The sequence below is a fragment of the Neopelma chrysocephalum genome, unplaced genomic scaffold, assembly GCF_003984885.1.
Source record: "Neopelma chrysocephalum unplaced genomic scaffold, ASM398488v2 Primary Assembly neopelma1_59, whole genome shotgun sequence".
Lineage (NCBI taxonomy): Eukaryota > Metazoa > Chordata > Aves > Passeriformes > Pipridae > Neopelma > Neopelma chrysocephalum.
Window position 1 is genome coordinate 7126062 of NW_020897714.1, and position 21724 is coordinate 7147785.

A 21724-nucleotide genomic window follows, 5' to 3' on the forward strand; every position below is an offset into this window, starting at 1 on the left:
AATTACATATAATTTAAACAGCCATCATGATGTAGTGAAGATCTTAGCTTTGTTAATAGGGCAAGTTTTCTAACAGTTGAGAATGGGCAGATCAAAGAAACCTGACTGGTTAAAAGACTAGTTCTACAGAGAAGAAATGGAGACAGCACAGATTATTAAATAGCCACTGTGATCCAGAATCTGAAATTGAATTATTTGCACATCTTACCTAATTCAAATGTAATTCAGAGTACTTGAAGTTAGAAGCTCAAGATACCAGACCTCTGAGGGAGAAAAACAGGTACCTTCAAAGATGACTGTTAACATCTGAGTGATTGCCTAAAATTAGATTGTTTGAATATAGCACTGTCATCTCTTAGCCAAAAAGCCACCAGCCTTGTTTCCTAAGGAATGACAAGTATAGACAAGGCATTTTATCATTTAATTGCATTTTTCTTGGCAAAACACAATACTTAGCTTTGAAAAGCCTCACCATTGCAGCAGCATCACTGCTCACTGGCAAGCACGGGGAAGGAAAACTTTAAGTTTCCAAATGCAGTGGATTTTCTGATTAGTGCTGAAAATCACAGAATCATAGAATGGCTTGGGTTGGAAGGGACATTAAAGATCACCTAGTCCCAAACCACCTGCTGTGGGCAGGGACACCTTCCACTAGACCACATTGCTGAGAGCCCCATCCAAACTGGCCTTAAATACTCCCAAGGATGGGGCATCCACAATTTCTCTGGGAAACTTGTGCCAGTATCTAACTATGCTCACAGTAAAGAATTTCCTCCTTATATGTAATTTAAACCTATTGTTTTTCAGTTTGAAGCCATTCCCCCTTGTCTTGTCACTTCATGGCCTTGTAAATAGTCTTTCTCCAGCTTTCTTGTGGGCTCCCTTCAAGCACTGCAATTAGCTCAGTCAGTTGGAGCATGGTGCTAACAACACTCAAGGTCATGGGTTTGATCCCTATATGGGCTGGACTCGATGGTCCTTGTAGGTCCCTTCCAACTCAGAATACGTAGATAGTTACGCAGTGCATTCTATTGGAAGGGTGCAACTAGGTCACCTTGAAGACTTCCTTTTTCCAGGCTGAAAAATGCCAATTCTCTTAGCCTTTCGTCATAGGAGAGGTACTCCATCTCTCTAATCATCTTGGTGGCCCTCCTCTGGACTTGTTCCAGTAGATCTCTGTCCTTTCTGTGCTGGGGACCCACCACATCCCTGTCAGAGGGAAGCTGAGCAGAGTTTCCATTTCAAAATACAAATGAAAGAATGGTGACAGCAATATTTTCCTTTTAGTGTGTAAAGAATATATTATAGGTTTTAACTGCAACAAACTTATTCCAGCTTGGAAATACTCAACCCCCTCCTACTTCCTCTGAATATTAAATCCTTCCCCCAAGATGTTCTATATCTCTATTGCAAATGGTGCTAAAAGGTTAACTTTAATGTAACCTGCAATATCGCAATTCCACATAAAACACAAAGGTAAATATGTCTCATAGGTATTAAATACTGCAGAAAGCATTATAATTGCAAATATGCAGGTGACAGTAAATTTACAAAAAGGGGTATTGCCAGCTCTTTAACTTGTTGAAAACACAAAGTAATTCAACTTCATAGAACTTGAAATGATTCAATTAACTTTTTATTTCACTGTTTTCTAAATGAAGTTGCATCGGCTTCCATATACCAGCAGTTAACAGTGTGTGTAAATAGTCATCCTTTTTAAGCTAACACACAGGAATGTCTTAAAAGGAATATCTTAAAAGCAATAAAGGCAGTTCATGGACTTGAAAGGGGAAGGAAGATGGGAGAAAAATAATTCTTTTCCAGTTTCCGTTGGCAATGAATGCACCTTGTGGGGACCCATAACATGATGTTCCCAAAAGTAGGAAGCCAGAAGTGCCAACAGGATAGTCGCATCCCAAAATCTGCATATGAAATACAAGTGTTTTCCTAGCCAGTTGCCTCTGACGGTAAGAAAGTATCTCCAAGGGTGACAGTTCTCTACAGGCCTGAAGAGCTGACTCCTGAAGTTAGTCTTACTAGTATCAACAGGAAGAGGGTAGTTCAATGAAGTATATTTTGTAACTAAAAATTATCTTCAGTTAGGAATGACTTAACTGATTTTAAGGTCTATTTCTCTAATATAATTTTTATGTATATGGAAAGGGTTTTTTGTTAGGATGCACTGTGAATCTTTTTCTCACGTCCATCCATCCATCCATCCATCCATCCACAATACTTCAAAGTATGATTAGTATCTGAGTTTTTTTCCTTTTATTTATTTCATGCATTTTAATTAGAATGGGACACTGCAATTTTTGGAGTTAGAAACATTACTTGAAATTGTAGTCATAAGAACACTACTTAAATAGTAGTCACAGGAAATAAACTCAGGAAAAATTGGTTACCAAAAAGACGACATTTAGTCAATACTTCATACTTCAACTTAATATTGTAATTGACTAAACAGTGTTTTAAATACAGTATATTATTTTTCAACAATATGAAAATGAAAAGCTATGAAGAATTTCACCATATATGTATTAAGTAACACTCTCTCCAGACAATGGCTTGGTACATGTACTTGTGTGCATCAAAGGAATACATGATTAACACTGTGTAGTGGTTTGAGCCAGGTTTTTCCCCCTGAAACTAGGAAAGTGGTAACCCCCAGGGGGTGGTGACCCTTGGGGTTTGACCCAATCAGTGCTCCTGCAAAATATAAACATATCTCTCTGGACCGGAAGAGAAGCAGTAGTACTTGTTAGTTGGAAGAAGAGGTGGCCATGTTGTAGAGGCCACGAGGAGCCAGGGCAGAAGCCCCTTGGGGCTTTGCCCCCCCCAGCCCCCGGCTGGGGGGCTATGTGGACTTGAAATGGTGTTGAACTGAACTAAGTGCCTGTGGCTGAGAAGTTGGAGGAGTTTTCTCCACTGCGAGTGGGCAGACGGAGCAGCAGGGACAGCAGCGTCCAAGAGCAGTGGTAAAGAGCCAACAGATAAGAACCAGAAGAAGCAGTAGAAGCCGGTATGCTGCATGGAAGACACAGAGGTGTCTGAGGAAAAGGAAAAGTAGTAGCAGGAAGAGAACCGAGCCAGCAGCAGAGACAGAGTTTGTTGGGGTAAGAACTAAATAGCCAAAACCCCCAAACTCCCCTGGAGACTCCTCTGATGAGAGAGGAGGATGATTGGACTCACTTGAAAGAGTCTTGGAGTGCAGTATGCACTGAGAGAAGAGCAAGAAGCTCATGGCCTCCTGAGAGCTAAAGCCAGGACGGCCAAAGGAATGTGTGTGTGGGGGGTGACTTTGGCCCCCCCCCCCACTGCTGCTGCAGCTTCAGAGAAGCTGGCAGCCATCTTTGAGTCAGAGCATGGGAGCTCTGCACAGGGGCTTGATTTCCCCTGAGGATACCAGACCGTCACGAAGACCCCTGTGCTTCGTGATATGACCGTGGTGACGCAACCTTGTCTGGGGTGAAGCAGCCCACGGAAAGACTCCTTGTTTGGTGTCGAGGGGCCGAGAGGGGCTTGGAGGCCTCCCTCATGTGTGCTGGCAGAGAGCCAGCAACTACTTCTGCCTGGAAGAGAAGAAGAGAGCCTGCTGCCTAGAGAGAGACCAGCTGCTGAGAAACTGGAAGGGGTCTTTTCTTCTTCTTCTTTCCTGGACTTTTATTTGGAGGGAGAAGAGATTTGGCCCACTGTAAATATTATTGTCATGGTAGAAATAGAAATAGAGTTAAGATTATATGTAATGTATTATAGTATAAGTATTTATTTATTTGTACAGTCCTGTAATATATTCCTTTCCCCCCATATTGAGTCTTGTGTTTTTGTCTGGAAAACCCATCTCACATGGGGTTGAGATGTGGGAGGGGGGCTAAGAATCAAGAATTGGATTTTGGGCCTTTTCAAACCATGACACACTGGCCAAAGACATGATTAATAATATATGACTCAGAAGTGTAGTGGTTTTAATCATTAAGGTGAGATCAGTTGTGGAAGATACATAGATGTGAAAGATACATACATTGTATCAATACATGCATTCCTTTGATAGTCTTAGCTATTTTTAAAGGAAGTAATGGTTTTTCTAGTTCAGAATCCAACTCTTTTTGTCAACAGCTCTGCCTCTTTTGATGCAATATTAACAGCTTTTTACTCATCCAGCTGTCTCAAGTGCAATGATGAGATTAACGATAATTATCTCTAAGGAAAAAAATCAATGCATTTTGCAACTGTATGTGATACTGAATAATTCAGTAGTGTATAGTGAGAGAAATACCCCAATGTTTCTACAATAAGACAGGAATTTTAAGGAAATCATAGTTATGATTTCATGTCAATTTGCTTTGAAAACATATTCTGTTTCGACCATCATCTCAGTAAAACTTAAAACATTTTACTTGCAAATTTGTTTAAGAGAGTTTATGTGGTTATGCAGCTTCTTCATTTCCATAGAATCATAGAGCTATGCCCATACTTTGGGTCTGCTGTTTAACAGTTTTGATAAACTTGAAATCCTGTTAGAAACAACCAAATTGTTAAAAAAAAAAAGAAAGAAAAAAAATATGTATGTGACATTCCAGAGTGAGTTATTTATCTGTCAAGCACTAATGCTGCCTGTCTCCTGTCCTTTAATGTGACCCTTCAGGATCATCATTCTTTTACTTCTGTCTTAATTACTAAAAGCATTTTCAATACAAGACTGAGAGCCCTATGTCCATCCACAAAACAACTGAGGGATTCACTTGATAGGGAGCACAATCATGTCTCTACCATTTCAAAAACGCAGATAGGAACCAAAGTCTGCTGCTATTCAAGTCAATGTCCACAGGATTAAGATCACAAGTACTTGTGAACTTTAATAATTCCTATTATAATTATTCCTCTTTACATGTGGCTATCTCCTCCAGAAGAGAAACTGATCTTTAAACTGGTTAGGACACTTCCCACGGTAATGGCATACTTGGATTTTTCATCCTTGTCGTACTCAGTTGTTACATATGATGGCTCGGTGCAAGCAGGACATCAGCACAGGTTATGGAATAGCTTGGCTGCTGTACCCTCTTCCAGAAGATGGTAAATGTTCCCAAGCACAGAAGGAATCTAAAAGCTGCTTGGATGTAATGCCTGATCCTGGATTAAAGTCACAGCTACTAAGCAATAGGTAAAAAAGAGGACCACACCACACATTTTTATTTTATCCTAATTTATCTACATAAACTATCAGCTTTGTAGCCAAGTATCTTACTTTTTTCCGAAGAAGTACTTATTAATTGTACAATTAAAAGTTGTACTTATAACTGATGAGGAGCCATAAAAGTGACCTGGTTAGAAGAGAAAATTACTGCATAGAAGAAAATATCTGCTGAACTACTGAGAGAGAACGCGACTACCAGCCTGGGAGCTGTTAGCTTGGGAACCAGGCCTGTGATTCAGAAGCATCCCTGAGAAGCACAGCTGGCACCTTTGAAGCACAGCTGGGTAGATAAAAACCAGAGACGTTCTGAGATTCCATCGGTAAGCACAAAACCAATGAGGTGCAATGGCAACTTATTGTCTGAAAGCATGAAAAGTAGTCTGGGAAAAGGGGAAAATATTCTGAGAAAGTAAGAATCAGGAACTGCCATTGGCTACTCCAACTGCAAGAACAGGAACACAGTCTGGAAAAAAAATATTTGTGTCAGTTTCTTTTGTCCTCCCACTTCTGGGGTGGTTTGGATCCCCTTCTGGGATGGTTTGGCCCCTTCTGGAATCTGCTTAATGTGCTCAGTACCATGTCTATATATATTTATATATACACATATTGGTAATCTGTCACAAGTATATACTTGATTGCTGCTATGATTATTGCTATTATTGATCACTGCTATACTATTGATTGCTGATAATTTGTAATAGCTTGACACATATTTCTTTATTAATCATAGGTATACTTGTTAGTGTTCACTTTTGTGACATTTGTGGTAATGTCTAATAAAGTCAGGATTTAAAGAATAAAGCCTCCCTGTCCTAAAAACCCACAATTGTGACCTCTACACACACAGATATTAAGAAGAGCAGACAACCCTTTAGGCTGTGACAAGCTCAGAGTGGAATAGTTTTCCTCTTCCATTTTTGTATCATGCTGCCAAACTATAAGATCAATTATTCACTGTCACTATAATAGTGATCTGGGATGATCATATACTTCAGTGATGGGCTGGTATGAGACTCAGAATAAATGAAACTTTCTGCTTTTCACTGTCTCGAGGAATTAAAATTAACCCTTTTCACTTTTCCATTTTGTGTAAGACTCATCAACTTATCTTCATATTTGAACTTCCCTACTGAATTGATGAGATACAGAAACAGTGCAACTGGCACCTTTAATGAAAATCTGACTCTTTTATAAATACCTGGTTGGGTCTGTTGCTCCAGTGATTTTATGGTTGTAAGTTTCAAAGACTGAGTGTCAATTAATAGATGTGGGCTCCTCTGTAGCCATCTATTTTTAATTCCATCAGAGAGGCTTAGTGTTAAGCATGTGATGGAAGAAATGTTAGTCAGAGGAAAGCAGATGGGACAGCTAATTTGTCTTTCACAGTGTTTACTGTGAATTTCATAATGATGAAATTTTGTTAACTCTCACAGCAGAAAAACAAGAATACCCTGCTCACATATAACAGTATTCATCAGTAGGCTTTTAGACAGGACATTGTTAAGTTCTGATCTGGTTTTATCACTAGGTAACCTGTCAATAGAATGTACCAGTAAAGGTATGTATCTGCAGCCAGTGCCAGCAGCCCCCAAGCTTCAGGTGCTGCTCAGGTCTCCAGGCAGAATAAACTTTTTTGGTGTGTCCATCTGGAGCCTCCTGCTCCCTAAGTGTATGTGCAAGTTGCACACAGAGCAAAAAGTACATTTTATGACTTATTCCTTATAAGTATAGGCAGGCAAAGAGTAAAAGGAAGCCCAGCCCAGACTGTACCAACCAAACACAGAAACTAGACAAAATATGCTTGCCTGAATTTATCCTGAATTACCTAACCCCAGAATGAAAAGCAGCATAGCTGTACACGCTGTATGATGTGACAGAGAAGGAGTGCTCGGTAACCTAGTAACAACCACAAAACAACCTAATTTTGTATACAAAGCAGGAATTTCTACACTACTCTGCACCATGCTCTGCTGAGATGTTAGCTTCTTCGGGAGTGCAGTCAGCTGTATAAGCTCATGGGGCTCCAAAAGAGAAGAAGAAGTGACTAACACCTTATATTAGTTGTTTCTAAGATCTCTGATGACTCAGTTAAGTCCTACCATAACCTTCAAAACTAAAAAAAGACAGAAACTTGCATTTAAAAAAATGTAGACAGAGATTCTTAAGTAAAGCTTTTAAAAAAAGATGTCAGCACTGTGAACACAGTACACCAAGTTTTTTTATATTATCAGGTTTCCAGCATCGCTTCTTAGGGTTGTATATCTTATACTATATTAGAAAATACACTATAACTCATAGTATCATTGAGATTATTAGTATAATACTATCAACTAATCCAATGAGAAATCAAATGCAACGTTGGTTTTCACCTATGTATGTAGGCTTATATTTGTTTTTTTAGTACTGGGCTTCACTTTTAACCAAGCCATTTCAATTATGATAGCATCACATGTTGCAAATTAATGCTCTGTTTGCACATAATGATCCAGATAAGAAATAATCCCTACAGCTGTCAGAAGAAGAATAAAAGAATCTACTGCTCTAAAGCAGTTCTGCTGAACTTTAAGTCATATGGAATATGAAAACTAAACCCTTGCACGCTGTGTTGAATGAAGTTGTGCCACCCACAGAAGAAAGCTGCTCCAAATGTGCTAAATTCAAAATGCAGGTAAGATAATCAAGCCGACTTCTTCAAAGTATGTGATTTGAGTACTTGAACTTTGGTAAAGAGGAAGATGCAGACTGCAGCTTCTCAAAACCATGTTACTATGGATCAAAGTTCCCTATAACACTTTGAACACACAAAACATGGCTTTAAGGCTTCCAAAATGGTCCTTTTTGTATGACTGGATCCATATTGAGAAACCAAATGAACAACCCAATCTAACGGATTTTTCTGTTGTGTCAATAGAAATGCAAAATAAATGGAAAATGAATGAAGCTCACTCATTTTTCACTTTCAAGATCAGCAGAAGCAAGTTCATCAATTCTGAAGAATTGAAACAAGAAACTCTTATTAACTTCAGGATTATGAATGAATTTATGAATTATAAGAGCTGCTGCCTTAGTTTTTTAACTATTTGCAATCATGTAGGAGACAGACAAACTGTCTGTCAACAATTTTTACTTCTTGATAAATATAATTTCAGATTGCTATTATAAATGTGTTCTGAAACCTGATTTCCAGCTTTAGGGCAACATAAATTACAAGAGATGTTCTTAAAATGTTTCGAAGGCTAGACATAATTTTAAGGGAATTTCAGATAAAAAAATATTTAACCTTTCTCCAAAATTTCCAAAATAGAGCTTTATGAACTACCAAAAATACCTTGCTGATTAAAAGAATAACCTTTAACATTTTAAGCCATCAGAAATGCATACTTATGCTCAACACATTATTGGCACTAAATGGAGATATAATAGATTGTCATGGGGTACCTGTCATGAGGTCTTGGTCCGAGGGGAAAAGAAGGACACACAAGACACACTAGGATGGTGAGACAAAGAGATGTCTGCCTGCTCAGCACAGCAGGCAGCCTTTATTGAGCTTGCCAACTTCACACACAACACAAACATATTCCTACAACAACATCCAGGAATCCAAGCACCTGCACATTATCAAACCGTCTTAACCTTGTACTCCCTGCAACCCAAGGCCGTGTCCATGGAAACCATCTAACCAGCTCCACTGCTCCCATGGAACACGGCCCAACTTTTGCACTACCTCAAACTTTAATTGTGGGGCTACAACTTCACCCCACAATTCCCCCTTATCTGTAGTTGTACAGCAAAGACTGCCCGTATCGTATCCTGCAGGGCCCTTTGCAGGAACGACACTAGACAAGGCAGCATCAGCAACACAACCACAATCACCAATCTTCCAGAAATACAAGGCCCCTCCTGTTGGCTGTGCAAGGATTCCTGGCCAGATTCTAATTTCTACAAAGGAGTTCTAAGTTGCTACAACAAATTAACAACATATGTAAAATTAGTAATAACATTTAAAGGCTGATTAGGAAATAACTGAAAAGCAAGAGTTACAACTCGAAGTTCCACAAATTGAGGAGAATCCTCTTGATGAACATAACCAAAACCTCACCAGGTTCCATAAGAGTGGAAATACTTATAGTGGGAATTTGAAGAGTTCATATACCATCCAGAATAAGGACTCACTATGGTTCAACAGAATCATGTTACACGTCTTTTTTTTTTCTTTTTTAAATATAATCTTGACACTTACCGAAAGTATTTTTAAGTCTGCATTTCCACACAGTTTCTCTCTCTCTCACACAGTCTTTTTCCCAGCATACATAGGTGGCCACCTCAGTCATCCGTCACTCACACACACATTTTAAGTATTTATTAGCTATGTACTTCTTATCAGTCTCATTACTCGTGAGGGGAATGTACGCCACATTTGGTAACATTAAATTAGAAATCTTGTACAACTTTTCATGCAAAAGACAAGTACAACAGGAAAGGCCAGGATAGCATCCTGGGAAGTTTCAAACCATTTCATAGAACAAGGACACCCTTTTTTATCACAAAAATCGTACACCTTCCCAAAAAGAACCAGGATCTCTAGGTGACTTCTGCAGGGGGCAAGACTACCCCCTTTTGTCTTTCCTTCACCTTTTTCCGCTCTTTGCCCCCCCTGCGTCTCCCGTGGAGAGGGACGGAGGGAGGGGGAGGAGGGGGAATAGAGGTTGGGTTCATTCGGAGAAAAATCAAGAAGAGGAGTTAAATTGCCTTTGCTCTCCTCATGTCGCAACTTTAGCTATGTGGTTTGCAGAAAAAGAATGATACATAGGAGGAGAGGAACAGCTGCAGATGGACACGTTCTGGGGAGGGGGGGAGGGGGAGAAGGTGGTGGTGTAAAACAGGGGAGAAGACAGACAGTCTCCCCACTGCACCGCCTGACACTGCGGCCACCGCTGCCAGCCCGCCGCCCCTCATTCCGCTCGGGACCATGGCTGTCAGCAGCATGGGGGAAACAGACCCCCCCACCGTCCGCTGCGCCGGCCCTTGGGGCCGCGGCTGCGCCACCCGTATCCAGTGCCGCACAGGGCACAGCGCTGCCCAAGGTCGGCGCCACAGGCGCCGGGCACGGAGTTGTCTCTGCACACGGAGTTGCCGCTGGTGCATACGTGGGCGCGCCGCTCGGAGCCGGGGCTGCCGCAGCGATCCCGCCGGCCCCCGGCTCTGCAGCCTCTCGGCAATGCGCCGGCCGGGGCCAAGCACGGCACCACAACCGCGCACAGAGCCGCTGCCGATGCCGACAGCCCGCCGCCCTGGGCGAGAAACAGGAAGCCTCTTAAGATGGAAACCAGTCACAGCGTTCATAAGATCGTTTCTCGGTCCATCAGTAGCACATTCATGCCGTAGCTGTCCTTGATTATCTTGGACAAGTACTGCCGAATCGTTGGCACCGCGTCCATCCTGCTGGGGCTGCTTGGTTGCCCCCGGCCCCGCTCCGTGACCTCCGACCCTGCTTCGGCTCCCTTCGGCTCCGCCCGGCCCCTCTTCTTTAGCACTCTAATGTCCTCCCAGGTAAAGCAGCCTCTCTCCCATTCCGAAGACACAACAGTAACAAGAGATGAAACTTAGCTTGATCGCGTCTAACACCAAGATGCCGTAACAAAGCTTTTCAGGCGATAAAAACACGCTTTTCGTTTGCACTCATGATCTGCCCCCATAGTGACCAGGAAAAAAAATCTCAGGAGCTCACCTGTGCCTTACCAAGTGCCAGATGCACTTGGGATCTCCAGACAACTTATGCCTTCAAAGTGTGGCAGAAACACTTTTGCTCAGGTGTGAAAAGAACAATCGGACCCGGATCCTGCAGCGCCCCGCTGCTAAACAGCTCCTGAGCACCAAGACCTCGCTGCGCCTCGCCCCGCAGCCTGATTGCCTCCGGTCATGATACCCCAGACAACACGGGCAATATTAAATATTCGACAGTCTTTTTCTGGTTCCTCACACAGGCCGCACCATTGTCGTGGGGTACCTGTCGTGAGGTCTTGGTCCGAGGGGAAAAGAAGGACACACAAGACACACTAGGATGGTGAGACAAAGAGATGTCTTTATTGAGCTTGCCAACTTCACACACAACACAAACATATTCCTACAACAACATCCAGGAATCCAAGCACCTGCACATTATCAAACCATCTTAACCTTGTACTCCCTGCAACCCAAGGCCGTGTCCATGGAAACCATCTAACCAGCTCCACTGCTCCCATGGAACACGGCCCAACTTTTGCACTACCTCAAACTTTAATTGTGGGGCTACAACTTCACCCCACAATAGATATCTTCAGTGCTGCTATTCCACAGATGCAGAGGTAAAGCTGTTAACAAATACCTTCAAAATGGTTGATTTTATAGTCTTTTAGTGCTTGAGATTATTTAATAGACAAATATCTTGGTGTCAGAACAATCAGCACTACTGCCAGCTCATCTCAATTTTTTTGAGAGAGATGAGACTGTCACCCCAAAAATTGTAAATGATATATATCCTTCTGCGGGGTTTATGCTACCATTAATAGACCTCCAAAACTTCGAAAGCATGAGGTGATGATAAAAAGGAACTCCATGCTACATTTGGATTGATAACTTTCCAAGCACACTAGGACACTATGCTGTACTTAATGCATCAGCATTCTGAAACCACACTGAGGAGAACAGGCTAGTTTAAAACAACTAAACCACTTTTTCACAAGTGAACTGAAAAAAAATATTCATTATCCCTTTGTCATATCCACAAATTTGTATGTATACTTTTTTCCATGTCACTTCCTGACACTATATGAAAGAACTGGCATGGAAAGATCTACTTACACATTGAAAGAAAGATAGGGTGATATTTGCTGGATGGGAATGAACTGTCATATCTTCACCTGTTCATATTTTACTATGGTTTTGAATACTTAAGTCTTTCATTATTCTTTGCCTTCTGAACTACATTCTTCTATCACTGCTGTCTAATAAAATTTTGTCTTTCCTAAATTACTTTCGAGTATTGAGATTTTAGAGTACAAATCATGGTTCTAGAAACAAGAGACATCCACTACTCATAAACTCATTTGTGAAACATGCCTTAAAAACCTGGAGGTTTCAATCATTTTTTGCAAGTACAGTAGGCATTACATGTCTCACACAGTAAAGCATTCTTTTCTACTTTTCCACCTCTGCTCCAGCTTTCCCTTATTTTCATGTGTCAAATCATTACATTGTACGCTCTTCATAGCCAGGACTACATTTCTACCCTGCTTGGAACAATGGGACCTCATTCTTAATTAGACTTTTTCATTGGTATCACCAATGCTGAAGAGAGTATACACTACATAGAGCCCCAAAGAGTTCCCGTGTTAACAACAGATGCGATTATTTCTGAAGAAAACAAATGCTGTAGGTCACTATGATGAATGTATTAAAAAGTTGTTTGCAAATATTATAGTTAGTTCAAGGTCTTTACATGAGGTATAACCTTATAATAAAACCTTAAAAATGAAAGCTGGCAGGGATGGATTAAGAAGGATCCCAGGGATTAGGGATCTGTAAAAGCATGAGGCAGAAGCAGAGCAGCAGGCGGCATTTCTCAACAGGGCTGATTACTGCTGGTCAGCCACCCATTTTAGAGAGCTTCACTTCTATGTTTCTGCAGGAGTTAAACAACTGCAAGGCTGAAGAATGAGTTTGGACATTTGCAAAAAGAGGAAGTCCTTTGTGTAGGTGTTCAGCTTGGAGATAAGAATTTCTGACACTAAAAATCAAAATGTATTGAACTGCAGCCTTTGCCAAGTTAGGTTAAGCCTGAAAACATAGACTAGGTGGTGTCATTTTACTTCAAAGGACAACATACAATGATTTTTATGAAATTAAACAAAAAACCAAACCCAAAACGTTGTGAAATGCAATGGGTCTAGCAGTGCTTCTCGATTTCTCAAGTACATGAATAAAAATATCTTCTTGGTTATATATCTTATACCTCTACTATATCCATAGTACCCTGTACCTTCTCTGGGCTTACATGCAAAGCTCAGAGGAACTCAATTTAAACTAAAAACTCAAAACCAATGTAAATTAAAGCTTGCACTCCAATTTATAAATTAAACCCAAGATATTATGTCCTGAATTTCTGCATCAGGTTTATCTACATGAACAGAGAGCTATCATGAAAATAGTAATTTTATTTTGCTTAGGTACAGGAGGGATAGGTAGCTATGTCTTTGTTTCATTGCACATTTTTTAGTTGAAATATTCTTAACCTTTTTGTTTTTACTTCTAATCTGCCAGTAGCTGCTGTTCTGTAAAGTTAACAGCGCACCTTTTCCTCAAGTACTGTAAATCATTTTGCCCAGTAACAACTTAAACACCTGAGAAGTCTCCCATTTGGATTCATTGCCCTTATACACTGGTACTCCTTGCACTTCATATTTTCTTGTAACCTTAAAAGTCATTTACCAATGGCCTGAAAGGTAGCGTACCCTGCCCTCTTCCTATTATGCTGTTCTTACTGCCTCTTGCCTTTGCTAAGAATTTGTGCTAACTAAACCAATAATAAATTGTCTAACCTAATTTGCATATACGTTTGGCTTGTACACACTTTGTGTACAACACATAGCACAGCACAACAAAATACTTGACTAGGGCCCATAGGAACACTTAAAATTCAAGTCAAGAGAAGTCAACATATAGATGTCACATGTTCTGTGACCACCTCTCTGTGCCTCCTTCTCACAAGCTTCGGGAATGTCATCCTGTTTGACAACTTTATGCTGTAAGATATTTAGGCATCTCAACCACTTTTAAAAATCACATCACTCACTATTTAGATTTTTTTCTGGTGCAGTTCTGGGAAACATACTTAAGACTAAAGGCTTTTTGGCAGCTGGCAATGGGCTGAATTAGTCAGAAAGCACTCATAGTAGTTGTTCACAGCCTGTGTTTGATTTAGGGGTTTATAAACATATACACACATATAAATATACCTATATATAAACTGAAATAAAAGTTTATTTATGAAATAATCTTCATTGTGTTGATTTGAATTTTTCTTATTTGAATATGCTCACAAAAAACTTGCATGTGTAGCATGAGAGTGGCTACTAATACTCGACTGAATAAATCCTCATGCAAATCCCAGCTGTAAATATAGGTTAAGTCTTTATATTGTTGAAAGGGTATCTCCTTAAGTACATATTAGAATTCTGCGTGCATCTGCTTGACTAATATAAAAACCTGTCCATATGCTGTTACAAGAATTTTTAACAGAACAATTTTATTGCGGAATTAAGTCAGACAGACTTTATAGCAGAGCTATGGCATATAAGCCATTTTTAATTGAAAATTGCTACTGGCAGCCTACTTAACCCTCTTAAGTTTAGAACACAATGACGTAGATTTAGATTTTGTATTTAATAACACTTTATTTCCCAGCCATCCTCCTTTTGTAACCATCCTCCATTTAAGTCTTTCAATTCCATCAGATTTTGAAGGGATAAGCTACTAATGAATGCAGTTTTATACCTATTTAATTTGAAATACAGAAACAAGTAAGTAAATAGGAATATAGTTACAGGAATTGCAAAAGAAAATATTTCTGGGGTTTAACTTCTAATCTGTTTTTATTTTGGGATTAATGTATATAGCATCAAAGCATCAAAATAAGAAACAAGCTGCATAGTCAGTTCTATTTCAGGTATTCTAGTAAAACAACATGCAGCTTGAAAATAAACACAATAGATTTTCAGGTTGGTGACTGCTTTTGAATTTTTGTCTTTGAATATGAAACTTCTCCAATACTACCATTCCTAAATATTTCTTTAGAATATCTGATGTCTAACAGCATGGAACTGTAGCAACGCCACTATTAACACTATTGAAAATAATGCAGGCCTTGTGTGAAAGTCCATAAATACTCAAAACTTCTGTCAATTTAACTATAAACAGTATGTACACATACGTGACTACAAACCTTTACAGCTTGATATATCTCATGCATTTCTTATGAAAACTGCTTAAAGAACAAACTGTCAAGAATGATTTTGCCAATAAAAGGGGAAAGATGATGAAAACTACTAATCACTTGAAAATAAATGCTGGATTGGGGCTTTTTCTTTGCACCACTTTTAAAAAACACAAAGAAAAGTAAGAAAAAAATTGCTCCTACAGGTACTACAATAGATAGTGAGATCACTATTAAAAGTTACTGAAAAAGTAATCCCAATATGAAAAACATACTTCAGTTAAAAGACAGAGAAATCCACAACATGCTGGTTGACATCAGAATCTGAAGTTTAGAAATGTTTATATTTATCTTGGTCACCAAGAACAATTAACGTTTTGGAATCAGAATGGAGTCACTGCTAATGATGAAGATATGTCAGGTGGAATATATTGCACCTGTGCTGTTGATATTAGAATTCCACAGAGGAGATAAAAACAGAGAAAAAATAGTTGTCCCTGAAGTGCATGTGTGTGACTCAGAATGTGTGCAGGAGACAGCTTAGTGAAGTGTGAAGGTGCTGTTTATACCCAACTCCTTTACAGAGAAGAGATGCTTCAAGATTATTTTCAAATATAACATATATTATTTTATATATAATAAAAAATAATATGACTGTAATACTTGTGAGACCAAGAAGCCAAATTTAGCTAATGATTTTGATTCTTATCGTCCCTTTCATTTCCTCAAGCTACAAATGAAGAATTTCCCTTTATCTTTCGGCTTAAGTAGGTGCGTATTCGTGTTAGCTTCCTCCTTCAGGAACATGTAGTAATACTCCCTAATTATAAATGTGCAAGCATTCAGTGCAATTTGTGTGTTTTTAACATACAAAGCTTTTGGTCTAATCTCTTGATCTCTCAGTATCAGGTACCTGACAACATAGTTGAAAATTTATGATGGCAATAGGACATTCATTATAAGGCTGAGTCTATTTCTAGAACTTCATTATTCCCTCTGCAATAGTTTGGCCATAATATTTACTCTTGAGGGAGCTGTATTGCACTTTTCTTGCTCCCACCTCCCTGTGGAAGATCCTTCAAAACAATAATTTGGAGAACTGGAGGGAAGAATGGTGAAAAAGTAGCTAATCTTATTTCTGCACTGTTTGCAGAATTTCTTCTCAAATTGAATGTTTTCTCTCTTTTCAATGAGAGCTTAAGTTATTCTTTAAATTAGTAATTGGTTTTAGATGCACTCCATTCTATCAACAAGAAGATACAGGTAATTAGAAGTACTAACAGAGGGAAAGAAAAAGAAAATAATCATCATAAAATAGTGTTCAAAATGGTATTGAGTAAGCAATTTTTATTTAATAGCAGATTACAATCAATTATTTACTATTATAGGTCTTAAGTTATGTAATTTTCTTCATAGGTTTTCCAATTTTTTATCATCTGACCTGTACTAAACAGAAGAATCTGAGCACTAAGGAACATTTGATTTGATGTATTTAACATGAGATCAAATTTCAGACCACATAATTCTCCCTCTGGAGCAGTTACCTATCACTTATTGACATTGCCACCACACCTATTACCAGCTCTTGAAACAGAACAAATGTAATTTGTACTAGTTTTTCCATTAGATGTGCTCCACAGTAGTATCCAGCTTTAAACTTTGCATTCCATCTGCAGATTTGTACTACCATGGAGACTCAACTAGTGTAGTAATAGAGATGTTGTGGCCGAGAAAGCCAGGCTGTTGTGCTTTGTAAAAAAGGGCCATAGGTGGCACACACAGAAAGTCTGCAATATTTATGTGGAAGTTTTTGCAAAATTACATGAACAAACACAACAGGGAGGAGTGGAAAAGGGACCGTGTTCCTTCCTATTCAAACTCAGACAAAAGTTGCACATTTATAGTCTCCTTGTTCTGCAACCCTTGGTCAGCCTACAGCAGTGAAAACTCAGGAATTACAAAATGGGCAGAACACTGTTCTTTTTTGATGCATCTAAGATCTTCTTAGTTCTACTGTTACATTCAAATAGGGAGTAAGTGGATGCAGTATCAAATTTATTTGGTTTTTTAATCATTGTATAAGTTGGTCAGAACTTGCCAGCTCAAGTGGGACTGAAGAACTGGTCAATTTTCTGTAGTCTCAGAGGAACTCTAAGGTTACTAGGAATGTTAGAGGAATTCTAAAGTTACTAGGGTGTTAACTACCTAGTTAACAATATATGATGGAGGTAACATATCATTATGTATTTAGGTATCATTAGGAGCTACACATCAGCACTTGGTTATTTTATTAATTTTTCACATCTACTGCACACTTCCTTATGACTGTTACCTTTTTTATTGTTGCAAATGAACTCCTAAAATAGTTTTTTACCTTCTAGGTACTGGATTTTCTTTGTCAAGGGAGAAAACAACTTCGTTCAAGTGCAAGTGCCTTATCTGAGAAAGGTACCATTAACTAGAGTACCACACCCAGCACCTGATATTTTAACTGAGTTGCAGAAATGCATGAAAAAGCTCCCAAAAAAACCATCACAAGTTTTTTTAATCTGTCTTTGACTTTCACTACACCACGAGACCAGTCCAAGTCCATTTCAAAATGAAGATGATTTACACTCCAGTTCCCTTATCAAAGAAATACTTTGACTGAAACTGCAATTTCCTGCTGACGATGAGGGCAGGAATATCATTGGCAAAGGTCTTTCCATGAAATTTAGGACATATTTGGATTAATGGAACCATTCCTGCCCTCTTAGTTATTACTTCTCGCTTTCTGCAAACATTATTATACTTTAAAGCACTCTTTGTGATTACTAAAACTAAACCAACTTTTTCCTTACAAAAGAAGTTGGCACCTGTATTCATCAGGGGACTCTGACAGCCCAAGTTCTAAACACGTTATTACATTGTGTTTAGCAGAGGCAACTTTCAGCAGATGACACTCAAATACACTATAGCAAAGCTGATAGTTATACTGAACATCAATTTCCTAAATTTAGCCTTAAGTACATGCTGTGCAGGAAATAGTGTGTTTGGGCAGGAAATTTTGAGATGACTTATTTAAGAAATGTGTTAGGGAAGAAATTTTATCACTATTACAGTATTTTGGTGTTTTTACAAGGACACAGTGAGTACTCAGAAGTTTTTCTCACAGTAAAACAAATACTGCAAGTGAAATAGGATGGATCGCTGACTTAATGTATGCACTGTGAATCCATATGCATATCCCTTCCCTAAGCACAGTTTACTTGCTCCCTGAAAAAGAAGTGGAATACATGTAGTATATTACAAAAGTGGATTTAGCAGAATACTTTCTAGGCTACCTAATCAAGTAGATGCATGAGAAGCTTGGAGAAAGAGTACTTAATTTAAAGCATGCTCACACTGTTAGTTAGAATTGCAAAGGGACGTTCTGGTAGACTTGCAGTTTGGTGCTATTTCCACCTCCCCAGTGGAAAGGAAAAAGATGGTCTTTGTACAGAAGGCACTACAATAGGGACTACCTATGTGTTATTCAAGTAACACCATGTCGATGCTGAATAAATACGCACTGTAAAGATATTAACAACAGTATCTAAATATAATCAGAAGAATTAGCACTTTATGCATCTTATGAATGGCATTCGCTTAATGTTATATTATGCTCTAAAATTACCCTGTCTCATGCTGTAACTTTGTACACAGGCATTACTGAATTCTGTATGGAACTTTTGACCTCATTTAATATATTATTTTTAATACTTACTAATTCCTATTGCTGTGAACTTACATAAACAATTGTCTTTTATGAGAAGTGCTTAACAATAAAAGTGTAAAAGTGACTTTCATAAAAACAACTGTATGCCACAGCTAGCAATTGTAAATATGTGGTTGACAATCGTGACTTCTAAGAGGAGGCAAGATGTGCAAGTAACAGTGGAACCAAGTTGTGGCTGCTTAATGCCTGTCTCCCTACAGCTGGTACAGACTGCCCACTCTCCCATCTGTCTTGAAACAGATATATCCATTTGGGAGATATAATCTATAAATATAGACACCACCACTCTAACACAAAAAGTGTCATAACAGACCTCTTAATGTTCTCATAGTACACTGGTCTAGTTTAGTCTTAACAGCCAAGTCCTATTCCATTCCCATATGCAGCCAGAGTCATTATTGTAACATAAATAAATTTTAATTCTGGTAGGTTTGAACAAGAGGTAACAATGACATAAAGAACATTATAGTCAAACTATGCCTACTAAAGTTAATAATGACTGTGGTCTACCTTAGATTTTCTATAAAGAAGTAGTGCATACTTTTAGTTTGTTCTCACTCTGTCCACAAATAAAATAAAATATTGCTGAGGAAATTATTATTTAAAAAACATTTATTTGCTTTCATATGCTATTTTAATAAACACATTTCACACAAACTTGTTCCTACCTGTGGTGTTCTTATTAGAACATATGGAATTAATAGGGACGCCAATAGCGTATTAATGTTATAGACAATGAAACAGAGGACATGTCAGAATTATTAGCCTAATATGATAGCAGCGAGAGAAAAGATATTATATAAGTTTATGGCTGTCCTCCCATTGTCTTGACAGTTAATCTACAGCAACACCTACTTCCTACCATCTAATTTTACCAACACATAAAAAAATACAACTTCAGAATATGAAGATGCTTAGGGGCATCTAGGAGTGGGGGATATTATTGGGAAAGGAGGTTGTATCTAATGATTAAGAACTAAAAATATCCCAAAAATAATTTCATATTAGGAGAAAATGGAGTCAGAGTAATGAAAACTGAAGACTAGTTACTTAGCATGGAAGCACTGCAGTCTTGTAGAGTGAGATTTACAAAAGTGTCACTTCATCACATAAGTTAGTTAGTATATAAAAAGTCAGCTTTCATTGTAATCCAGTTGCATCAGGTAAGATTTTTCAGAGATAAATATTTTTTTAGTCATAAAATACTATGACTTTGAAATACAAGGAAGCTTGCTGGAGAGCAGCTTGCATTCTAACTACACAGTATCAGTAACGTAGTCTCTTAGTAATAGTTGCTTAGTATAAATGTGTCAAAGTGCTATGCAGGTACAATGAGCCCACTCCATCTCTGAGAGAAACTCTTATGGCATACAGAAAATAAGCAACAAAATTTTCATTTCTATGAAGTGATGGGCAGAGAAAGATCTGCCCCTTAGCTTTCTCCTGAAATATAATTTGACCTAAAATTTAATTGTACAAATCTCTTAGAGCTGTGTCCTTACCTCAAGATAAATATTTTTTAAGAAAGGGGCAGATTATTATGTAACTGTATAAATACTCCGGATACTAATAGTTTGGGTCAGAATTTATTTTGCAAAAAAAATACAAAATCTGACTTCGTACTTATTAATTATAAGCCACTGCACTGGAATCCATTATTCCAAAATGGAATTTAAAAAACTGAACGGAAAAATTCATTCTACATGTTCATTTAATAAAAGAATACAGATTAAAAAATTAGTTGTTATTTTGACATATAAAAAATTACTTGGATTAATTGAACATTTCCCTGTGTCCCCAAAGTATCATCATAACCAATATTTACAATACTTTGGGCATATAATTAATTTATAATTATGAATAATTGAATAGATTCTATACATAGGTTTAACTGACTACTAGCAGGCTAAGTATTAGAATAATATTCAATTTTTTAAATACTGAAAGTGAGAGTACAGACCCTGCAGGTTTTGTACTGTGCAGTAACCACAACCATGTGTACACATGCAGATTTGAGGTATTGGGAAGAGCTGACTGTGGAGTATATGTTCTTATTTAGGAAGAGAAGTTACTGATTTTCTTTTTTTCTTGTTACTTATAGACTGTCAACAGAAAAGCATAGTATTTAGTTATAGAAAGCTTAGCCTTTTTTTCCTATGACTGCCAATTCCCAATTATATATTTAATCTCAGGCAGCATTCATGATTTGGCTTGATACTAAATATATTTATTTAAGTTGCAAACTAGAAAAGGGTAAGCAGCTTATCTTCTACTAGAAAATACTGATAAACAGATAGGACCAAATAAATTAGCTCATATATGGGGAAGACCAACAAAATAGTTATATTATCATATTAATTGCAGACCTGTGGATCTGCATTAGGCAAGGAGATAATTTCATTATTTTACAAAGAGGTGCCTCAGAGAGTGTTCTCTTTTAATCTTTACCTTCTAGGGAGGCTTGGCATTGACACAAAAAAAATCCAGACCCCAAAAATCTCTAAACCCACTGGTCTAAGAATTAAGAATATAAAACATATTAGAAACTGTCGGTATCAGTGTACCATCACTGAAAAAGCTTCAGGTCAAGTAAATGTATTATTCACTCATTATTATGAGCTATGTGCTCTTTCTAAATGTAAATTACACCCCATAATTATTTTTCAGTTTTAAAGGGTATCATTTATAAAGCCAATTAAAATGGTATGACTAAAATAATCAAAATTCCTGTAAAACATCCCAGAGGGCAGCTGCAATGACATGATAAATTACACAAGTTTAGCAGTTCAAGAATTTATGCAGA

The 21724-nt window shown here is 38.2% G+C and overlaps 1 protein-coding gene across 16 annotated transcripts in view; it reads right to left on the reverse strand.

The window, feature by feature from the left end:
* Window positions 1–21724, reverse strand: part of PPFIA2 (PTPRF interacting protein alpha 2) — a 342104-nt gene that overhangs the window by 170543 nt on the left and 149837 nt on the right. The gene's annotated exons all lie outside the window — the stretch shown is intronic.